The sequence below is a fragment of the Ceratotherium simum genome, chromosome 8 (assembly GCF_057802395.1).
Source record: "Ceratotherium simum simum isolate JZ-2026a chromosome 8, ASM5780239v1, whole genome shotgun sequence".
Lineage (NCBI taxonomy): Eukaryota > Metazoa > Chordata > Mammalia > Perissodactyla > Rhinocerotidae > Ceratotherium > Ceratotherium simum.
In genome coordinates this window covers 55,029,562-55,040,222 of record NC_141907.1, presented here as the reverse complement: position 1 = coordinate 55,040,222, position 10,661 = coordinate 55,029,562, and the positions used below count along the sequence as shown (strand labels likewise).

The following is a 10,661-nucleotide window of genomic DNA, read 5'->3' as shown; positions in this document are numbered from 1 at the left end:
AAATTCAAAAATTATAATACCGCATACCAATAGAATGAATATTAAAACCTGGATGATTATCTTGATACTGAGGAAGGGCTCAATCTACTTACTACAAGAGAGAAGGACAAGCAGGTGGTGGTAGAGAAAGAACTTTAATAAGCGATAAGCTAACATATCGGAAGATGGTGGACTATCATCCTAAAAAACCCATCCCAAAGGGAACTGATTTGGATGTGACTTATATAAGGCAAATGGGGTTGGGGGGGTCAGAAATGGCAGGTGGAAGACTGCAGAACATTGGGTGTCTCTCTGTAGTGGATCTGCTGAATGCAACATTCCTGAGGAATCTAAGAAAACCTCAGTTACTTCCTTATCTGGGACAGAATAAACAGTTTGGGCAGAGGACGCATATTTTCTGCTAAAAAGTTATTCTTTCTACCAGTTACAGATTAGCTTGCCTACACGCAGTTCTAAGCATTTTTCCAAAGCATATGGAGGGAATAAGATGGGGAGGGGACCATGTGGCCTTGAGGGCCAAAGTTCTAAGAACCCTCTGCACAGCAGTGACTGCCTTTTATATTCTTTCATGGGCCACATGTGCAAATTCGGGGGCGTTATTTGTGTTGCATGAGGTGGATGTTTAGTCTATGACATGTGAAGCTTACAATCAGTCATTTTAGCTTCTCAAAGCTAATGTGTGTTGCCTAGTCAGGCAGAGGGCTGGCAGCAAGCTACTCTCTTGTCAGTGGTCCTCTTGCTGTTCTGCAAGGCAAGCTCAGAAACTTTGATTACTTTGTTTCCCATATTAACCTTGTGGATACAGGCACAGTTTCATCCTTATCCAGGAAAACTTGAACTCCTTTATTCTTGGTTTAAATCTCAATAAACACAGAAAAATCATTTGACAAAATCCAATACCTTTCATGATAAAAATACTCAGTAAACTAAGAGTAGAGGGAAACTTCCTCAAAAGGATAAAATGAGTCTACAGAAAACCCACTGTGACATCATACTCAATGGTGAAAGACTAAATGCTTTCTTTCTAAGATAAGGAATGAGATGAGGAGGTCCACTCTCATCACTTCTATTCAACATTTTATTGGAGGTTCAAGCCAAACCAAATAGGCAAGAACATAAAATAAAGAAATACACGTTGGAAAAGAAGGCCTAAAACTCTCTCTATTGGCAGATGACATGGTCTTATACAGAGAAAATCTTTGGGAATTCACTTGAAAATATACAACACATAATTGCAATGAATAATCCAAAATGAATTTAAGAAAATAATCCCACTACAACACCTTCAAAAGTATAAAATATTTAGGAATAAATTTAACAAAAAAAAGTGTAAAACTCACACTGTGGAAACTACAGATAATTTTGGAAAGATACTAAAAATTTTCTAAATAGAAGGAAAGACATCTAATATTCGTATATTGAAACACTTAATATTGTTGTAACGGCAATTCACTACAACTCAACACAATGTCTATCAAAATTGCAGCTGACTTCCTTGCACAAATTGACAAACTAATCCTAAAATTCACATAGATATTCAGGAGACTGAAAAATCAATAATTTTGAAAAAGTAAAGAACAATTTTGGAGGAATTACACTGATTTCAAAACCAACTACAAACTCCAGTAATCAAGAGAATATGATACAGGCATACAGATAACCATATAAATCAATCGAGTAGATTTTGGAATCCAGAAATATTCTCAGACATGGATGGTCAGCTGATTTTTGACAATGGAATGAACACTCTTTTAAATAAGTACTTCTGGAAAAAGTGAGTATCCACATGTAAAATTATGAAATTAGACTTCCTACCACAAGCCATATGCAATAATTACTCAAAATGGATCAAAAACTTAAATGTAAAACTGGAACTATAATACTTTTAAGGAAAAACGTGTAGGGGCAAAACTTTGAGATTTTGGATTTGGCAATGGTTTCTTAGATGTGACACCAAGAGCACAAGCAAATTAAAAATGGAGAAATTCTACTTCAATAAAATTTAAAAATTTTGTTTTATAAATGACACTCAAGAATGTGAAAAGAAAACTCACAGAATTTGAGAATATATTTGCAAATTGTATATCTCACAGGGGATTTATATACAGGCTACATGAGAAAAATATCTTACAATTCAATAATAAGACAACAAACCCAATTTTTTAAATCAATAAAGATTCTGAATAGACTTTTCTCCCAGGAAGATATACAACTGGTCCACAAGCATTTGTAAAGGTGATTAATATTATTAGGCACCTGGGAAAGGTACTCAAAACCGCAATGGGAAAATTGACATAAGTGGAGCCATTTTAAAACACAGCTGAAGCAGCCTTTCCAGGGAAACTGCCATGCTCATCTTGTTCCTTAGACCATGGACTCGGCCAATATGGCAATTGTTTTACAAGTAATTTGTTTGAGAAGCCTGCAGGAAAATGAACATTCTAATCACAAAGACTGATGATTGTATCTTTCTGAAGATAGAATCAATAATCAATGAATGTATAATCAAGAGTAGCTTAGCTTGTTAAAACTATAATAATTTTTTTCTTCCTCTTTCAACTCATGTACTTATCCTGTTCTATTTCTCATAAAAACCCTTTGCTTTCATTCTGTAACTGGGACACTATTCGGGTCTCTACCTGAATTTGTACACCCCAAATTGCAATTATTTGATCTCTTTGATTTGCAATTATTTGACAAAATAACACTTTGTCTCTTAAACTCGTTTCTGTTTTTGAAGGTTGGCATATGGTTTCAGAAGCAGGACCTGAAGCGATCTCACCTTTGTGGACCAGAATCCCCTGGAACCAGGAACAGCACCTACATGAGCATCTTGTGCGCACCACTTACATGGACCACCATTTCCTCCAAGTATGAGACCTCTCAGGCTCTGATCTCCATCCTTTTGGTTGAAGTCATTGCCTTGCTTTGGGATTTGTGGACAACTGCCCAGAAGGAGATGATTGTCTCAAAGCTGGTTCATGGCTGTTGCCATTCAGAAGGGTTGCCCTATTTGGGCCAGCCCACCACGGCTCCTAACTATTGCTGTCTGGAAGTGTTCTGTACTTATCTGGTGAGTACTCTGACTAAATTAAAAGGGCTCCCTTTGGGAGGGGTTCCCCTACTATTATCTTTCTTGCACAATTTTCTTTAACATGGCACCATTAATCTCTAAAACACCCTGAGAAATTCCTCCTTTGGGGACTCCAGCTGGTTTTGTGCTCAAAAATTATGGTCCCCGCTCTTGTAAATTTAAACCTCAGTGGAACAAAATTGCTAAGAATGATTTAAAATAACAATGGCCATTTTGGGGCTCTTTTGAACTCCCAAAACTTGTCTTTTGTGCACACTAGACATGAGAAGCACAGATTTAAGACCAGACAAATTGAATGAGCTCTTGAATTTCTAAAGTTAAGCACACCACCTTCCAGCACCCCTGCTTGAGAACTATGCTCGCAGAAGCTAGAAATATTTACAAAAACAGCAAAATCTTACTAAGCTTCTTTCATGTTGTGAGAGCTTGACTTTGTAAACATCAGGTTGGTAGCCCCAAATACAGTCAGATAGAAATGTGGTTGCACTCCATTTGCAGTCTCGATATGGCTGGTCAGAAATGGAGAATGAACTCAATTGGTAGCTAAGGTCCTACAAAACTACTGCCAGCCTCAGGGGAATAACAACTTGGAATAATAATGACCATTATGAGGAACAATCAAATTAGATAAGATCATTTTGAGACAGGAACCAGTTTAACAAGACAGGGTCATCTGCAAGGCCCCTGGCCTAACAAGATAAAACCTCTAACCAATCCACGAGCTAGGAGAATCAGATAGAGATCACCCAGATCCACATTCCACAGTTTTGGAACTTTCCCAGGCTTAACACATGTGCCCTAGCACCCAGGAGTTATCTGAAGGTGACCCTAACCCCATTACTATACTAAAAATCACACCCAGGGATGAGCGCTACCGTGCTAATGATACATGCAGTGCATGTCGAACAACAGTGCAAGTACAGGAAAAACCCCACCTCTACATGCCATGACAAGGCACTCCTCCCCAAAATTTTTCTAATAAAAGTCCCACAATCCCATTCCCTAATGAACCTGTCACCTACTCCTTTCCTTTCTGAACTGGCTCCCTTATGCATCTCCTGTGCACAAGCTAATAATCTTTTTACTTTTTTACTCCCATTTGTTGTCTCTCTTGATTTCTGTCCTGGGGGACAGCAAGAACCCAATGTGCTGGTAACAATTTAAGAAGTGCCCTTAAAAGCAAAGGCTTCAAAATTCCAAAATAACCTCATTGAAAGTTTTGTTGAAAAAACAGCTAAGGAAAATTAAAAATGAAGTACCTAGAAGAAAAGGTTACAAGCATAAACAAAAGTTTATCAAGTTAATGATATTATAGACATCCACATGTCTGATTGAAGGAGGGTCCCCATATGGGCCCATCCCAGAGTTGATGAGATTCTAAAATTTTCTTTGGTAAACTGCTATATTATTTCCTTAAACTGTCAAGGTGGAACTAAAGTTAAAAATTAGTGAGCTTGGTTAATATTGCCAGAAATATTTACTGTTTGTCTTGGCTAAAACCTGACAAAATTCTTGAAAGAATTCCATAATCACAATTCAGTCAAATTGGAAGCTGATATTTGAGCCTGATAGGACTATTTTAAGGCCATCTCACCTAAGTTAAAATAAACCTATGTCCCCAGAGGAAAGGAAGCAAATTGAAGATAAGGTAGTTGGACGGGTGGATCAACCTATAATGTCATTTAATTTACATCTTACAAATCTTTGAAAACTGGAAATGCAGCCCTGCGGTAATTCAAACTCCAACCATTCTTTTTCATTAATTACAGAACTTGCCATAATTTATCTCAAATTGCTGACAAGTATTCTGGCCTTAAGAAACCAAAGTCCTTCTTATAGGAGTTTTTTTTCTTTCCCTGTGCCTTTGAGATGTAAAAATTTTACCAAATTTTCTCCTGGTAACAATTATCTAGACCATCCCCAATTCCTAAGAAAGAAGAAGAAGAAAAAAAGAAGGAGATGCATTTCTAAAATTTAAAATGCCATAACATCTCCCTAGCCACAGTCTTCATAAGATGACTTGTCAAGGGAAAATACTAATCTTAAATGTCTTCTCTACAAATTTAGTAAAAAAGCTTTTGCCAGCAGAGCAAATAAATTTACCCTATTCCAACTACTAAAACAAAGTTTGGATCCAACTATTCTTTCATAACTAGTGAGTTTTGTATTACTGTATCTAATTCATGGCAATAGCTTTAAATAACTATAGCTGTGGGTCTCTATGTATGTCTGTCTATATTTATATGTGTTGTAAATGTATGATACTTTTCTACCTCCAGATGATATTGCTAAAATTGATTTATTAAAAAACGCTATTTACTTGGTTTAAAGGTCAAGCACTTGTAAGGACTGAGTATTCCAACACTCTCAGGAATGTAGAAACTAACCCAAATGTTTTTCAAGTTTACATGATCTAGGATTAATCTTTAGTGAATAAAAGCCAGTTTAGTTCGTTGATTTAATTAAAACAGACATGTCTTTAAAATTATCAACATTGAATATAATGCAGGTAAACAACTTTTATTCTACCTGTGTTTACTAGTCAAATTCATGTTATCTCTGTTATAAAATTTGTCAGCCAAGAAAATAACTTAGGATGATGATTTATTTTGTCTAATGTCTCATGAAGTTTCTTGGGTAATCTAAATATAATTGTGGGTAGCATATGATTTAAAAGCTGTAAGTTTAGGTGAACTCCTTAGCAATAATTATATGGTATACGTAATTAAAAGAAATAGTTTCCCAAATCTCTTTGGTAACTAGAAACTTTAGAGTTTTGCTAAGTTAAATGGTGGAATTTCTTTGAATACTTAGATCATTCCAAATAAATAAAATAGTGAAACATTAATTACTAAACATACGTTCACCTATTTTTGGCTTCCTACAATAAAGGAGCTAAAGATATTTGGATTTATTAGTAGACATGTTTTGTGCTATGCTGAAAAAATTTCTATGAAAAAGCACGTTACTAGAAATGATAAAATGTGTTTATAAATCTGCCAATCCACAGAATGCTAATGTAGAAGACTTCATAATTGTTTAATTTTTCACCAGAAATTAAAGTTTTTAAAGCTTAAATATTCTAATATGAAGGTACATTTTTGTGAAGGAAAATGAGACTAATTTTGATTCAGAAAAGCAAGAAAAAATTGAAGCACAAACTAAGTATATATAGAAAGCTAAGAAGAAAGAAAGGGAGAATTTTACCTTTTGTAGTCAAGTTGGTTAAAAATTGGATTGTTATTACAAGGGTTTTGGAAAAAGGCTTTAATACTGATAAATGAACTAGTGTTAATTAAACACTAATTTTCTTCCATCTGATAAAAGGACACAGTTTTCTTGGACTATTAGGTCTGCTCCTAATAAGAAATTAAAAAGGAAAACAAGGATTTGATGTTTTATCAAAATAAATTTCTGTGCTTTACCAAGTCTTTGATTACTTAGGAAAAACTGGGTCTTCATAATATTAAAAGAGCTAAGTTTTGCTAATAGATAATGAAGTGTTAAGTTTCATAATAATCTGTACTGCTATTTTGGCAAGTGTTTTAATGTTTTAGATAGATAGATAGATAGATAGATAGATAGATAGATAGATAGAAAGATGATAGATAGATAGATATAGATATACATATTTGACAACCTTCTGCAAATCAGATCCTAATTAAAATCTTTTTGACCTGAAAGTAACTTTGGGATTTTTCCAGAGCACCTAGAACATTCCAAAAGATTTATTAGACTAATTAAGCATACTTGGTATTTTAAATTACATGGGAAGCATTGTCAAATAAAAAGTACTACTAAGACTCCTTTATGCTGTATTTTCACAGCTATATAAGTTTCTAGAAATTATGTGAAATTCCTAGAAATATGATACCTCCCAAATGAAACATTGTTTATAATCACAGTTGAGGTTCAGATTAAAAGTACTGAATCTGGGTATCAGCAAAATGCCCCAGCTTACTTTTATGCTAAGGCAGCAACAAGAGCATCTGTAATGATTGTGGCACATGTGGAGGAAATCCATTCTGACTCTGCAAAGAATAGGTCCTCATTGCCAGATCGTTACCACTGTGATGTCCATGTAACAAGGCAACAGTCTGCTCCTGAACCAGAGAAATTAAAATGAGTAAACAAAGGCTATAAATTAAACAGTTGGTCTATGGGAAACCCAAGATGGCCACTTAGTTCCTCCAGGATCCCTGGCAAAATCCCATTATTTGGACTTTGCATTCGTTTACCCACCATAGTAAAATCTATCTTTATCCCCAGAGGCTTCAAACCTCCTCCCTCTGGATGCTTTGAGCACCCACAACTGGACTTCATCAACTGTTACCTAGTCCGGGTTATCAATATGTTCTTGTTACTGTATGTATGTTTTCTGTTTGGGCTGAAGTCGTCCTTTGCCACGAGGTTGATGCCCTCACAATGCCAAAGACACTGTTAGAGTGTGTTTTCCACATGGTATATACTTTCTACAATATCCAGTGAGCAAGGTATCAAATTCACTGGGCAAATCATATGAGGCTTAACAAAAAACTTTCAAACTTCTTTGGATTATCGTTGCCTCTATCACTGTCAGTCATCAGGAAGGGTGAAGAGAATTAATGGATTAAACTGGATTAAAGCAGAACAAGAATTAAATAACATGTTACCTAATTAACTGATGAGGATGATCATAATTTTATGTCTCTGTGTTTAAATTCTTACTGGTTCTTTAATGTTAGTCTGGATTCAAATAAATCTTTACTCTTAAGCTATCAAACATTTGGTAAAATGCATCTTAGTGAACAAAGATGAAACATTGCCCTTTTTTCCCTACCTGATCCCTCCAGAATTCAGAAACTATCAGTGAGTATTCTTTTTTCAGTATAATGTACTTATTTACAAAAGTTCAGTGAGAATCTGTTCTCCTCAGTACAGGACACAATTGGAAACATTGGTTATATTACCAAGGCTTTGACTGAAATGGCAGAATTGAGAGAACCATGTATAGACTTAGATATCATCCGACAGCTTTAAGAAACTAGACTGACTTATGGAGCCGATAAAGCCCCTTGGGGGAAAAAAATACAGCTTGGTACCTTGCTTACAAAGTTCCAGCAGCCTTCTGAGGTAATTAGGGAAGGTCACTTCCTGGCAGGTGCAAGAACCTCAAAATATTTTGGGGACCTTGAGAAGAGAGGAATTCACCCAAATCTATACATCTTGCAAGCAGATCTGATACCAAATCCTTAGAGTGGCTCCCTGGCCTTGAGAGGCATTTAAAAGTTCAATCCAGGGTGTCTTATGAAAAGTTCCAGCAAAACAAATTTAAAATATCCTATAAGAGCATGGCCTGGTGGCATAGTGGTTAAGTTAGTGCACTCCACTTCAGTGTCTGGGGGTTCACAGGTTTGGATTCCAGGCTTGGACCTATGCACTGCTTATCAAAGCCGTGCTATGGCAAGCATCCCACATATAAAATAGAGGAAGATGGGCACAGATATTACATCAGGGTCAATCTTCCTCAGCAAAAAGAGGAAGATTGGCAATGGATGTTAGCCCAGGGCTAATCTTCCTCACCAAAAAAAAAAAAAGACAGGATGTTATAAGATCAATCAACTTTCTTGCTGTAGCTATGTAAATAATTAAGCCAAGTTTATCAAAACTAGACTTATTTTGCAAAGAAATTAGTCTTAATTTGTCTACCTTTGAAAAATTTGGGTGAGTTTAGAAAGAAAAATTACATTTTAGTAGTACACCTTAGTGGATGTTCGATTCAAGTGCTAGTCGTTGTTGTTAAGGTTTTATTTTCGATGTGTAAACTGAGCTGGATCCTGAATTCCTGAGGTTTCCTCAAATATTTGGCTACAACTATTAAAACTAATGTTTCCAATTTTTCTCCCACTTTTGACTTGGAATCATTGAGAACTCAAGCTGCCCTTTTCCTGAAGCCTGCAACTTGAAGCTAGGTGACTTGACATAAACTTCAGAGAAATCATCACAATAGCCTATGTTAGACAATCTTCATGCCTCTTGGTGTATGAACCACTCAAAGTTTACCTGAACACGAACGACATCATCAGAGACATTTCAAACTAGGAAAAATGCTTCAACTCTGAAATCTAGAAATCTTAACTGGCTGTCCCCTGGGCTCAGAAATTGGTTTATATTTTACTCCTAACATTGACTTTTTTTTTTTATTTTGTTTCCATAGAAAAGTCTCTTATTAAATACCTGATTACTTGCTTACACAATATAGGCCTAACTTTGGGAACCCACCTGCATCACCACTTCCTGAAATATCTTTAAATGAACTGATGTATTGTCAGGTCTAAGAGATTGGTTCAATGAGATGGAACAATCTGCCAACTCAACTTCTGGACTGTGAAACTTATGGGGAAATTTTCTTTTTTTTTTTCTTGGTGAGGAAGATTGGCCCTAAGCTAACATCGGTTGCCAATATTCCTCTTTTCACTTGAGGAAGATTCTTCCTGAGCTAACCACTGTGCCAATCTTCCTATGCTTTATATATAGGATGCCATCACAGCATGGCCTGATAAGCAGTGTGTAGGTCCATGCCGGGGATCCAAAGCCACGAACCCCCAGCCGCTGAAGCGGAGTGCATGAAGTTAACCACTACCCCATGGGGCTGGCCCCTATGGGGAAGTTTTAAAGGCAGGACTGTGGGGAAGCAAATTTTGCCACCCAAAATGTTTGTCTTCAGCATGAGATTTACTTTAGGCCCATTATTTCAAGAAAGAAGACTCCAAAATTTTTTAACCTGTTTAGTTGGCTATGCTCGGGTGTACCCTCATGGTTTAGACCTATTCTAAAATTCGAATTACTGTCTTGCTTGTGATTCTAGGAAGCGTTATTATGAAAGACTCTGCTTCTATTTCTTTTCACAACGCTAAAAGAAATGCTACACAAATCATGGTAGCCCAACATTTTAAATTAAATTCTAATACTCATTTGGTCAATTTAAAAAATTTACTTACTTTTGTTTATTTCATGGGAGTCAATGTTAAGCCTTCCTCTGCTCTGGTGCTCTTGTTACGCAAATGTGGCCAAAGGGTTCCTAAGGAAACCACGTTCCGTCCTACATAGGACATGACATACCAGAAATGAGCCTTCCTAGTGAGGGGAGAGCAAAGATGCTTTTCAATAGTCAATCAGCAATTATTTCAACTGGTTGATCAGCGATTTTTTTCAGGGAAAGATATTGATCAAAAGAGGAAAATATGAAAATTGTCATAAGTGGAGCCACTTTAAAATACAGCTGGAGCAGCCACTTCAGAGGAACTGCCTTGCTCTTCTTGTTTCATAATACTTGGACTAGGCTAAATGTTTGGACTGGGCCAAAACAGCAATTGTTTTAGAAGCAATCGTTTGAGAAGTCAGCAGGAAAATGGACATCCTGATCACAAAGACTGATGATTGTGGAGTTTTTGAAGACGGAATTAATCGCCAATAAATGTAAAACCAAGAGTAGCTTAGCTTGTTGACACCAATAATATTTTTTTCTTTCCTCTTTCAACTCCTGTCATTATCCCCTTCCTTTTCTATAAAAGCCTCTTGCTTTCAA

General features: G+C 36.3%; 1 pseudogene; it reads left to right on the top strand.

The window, feature by feature from the left end:
• The first annotated feature begins 2,371 nt into the window (after positions 1-2,371).
• Positions 2,372-10,661, top strand: part of LOC101398562 (UDP-glucuronosyltransferase 2B31-like) — a 30,034-nt pseudogene continuing 21,744 nt past the window's right edge.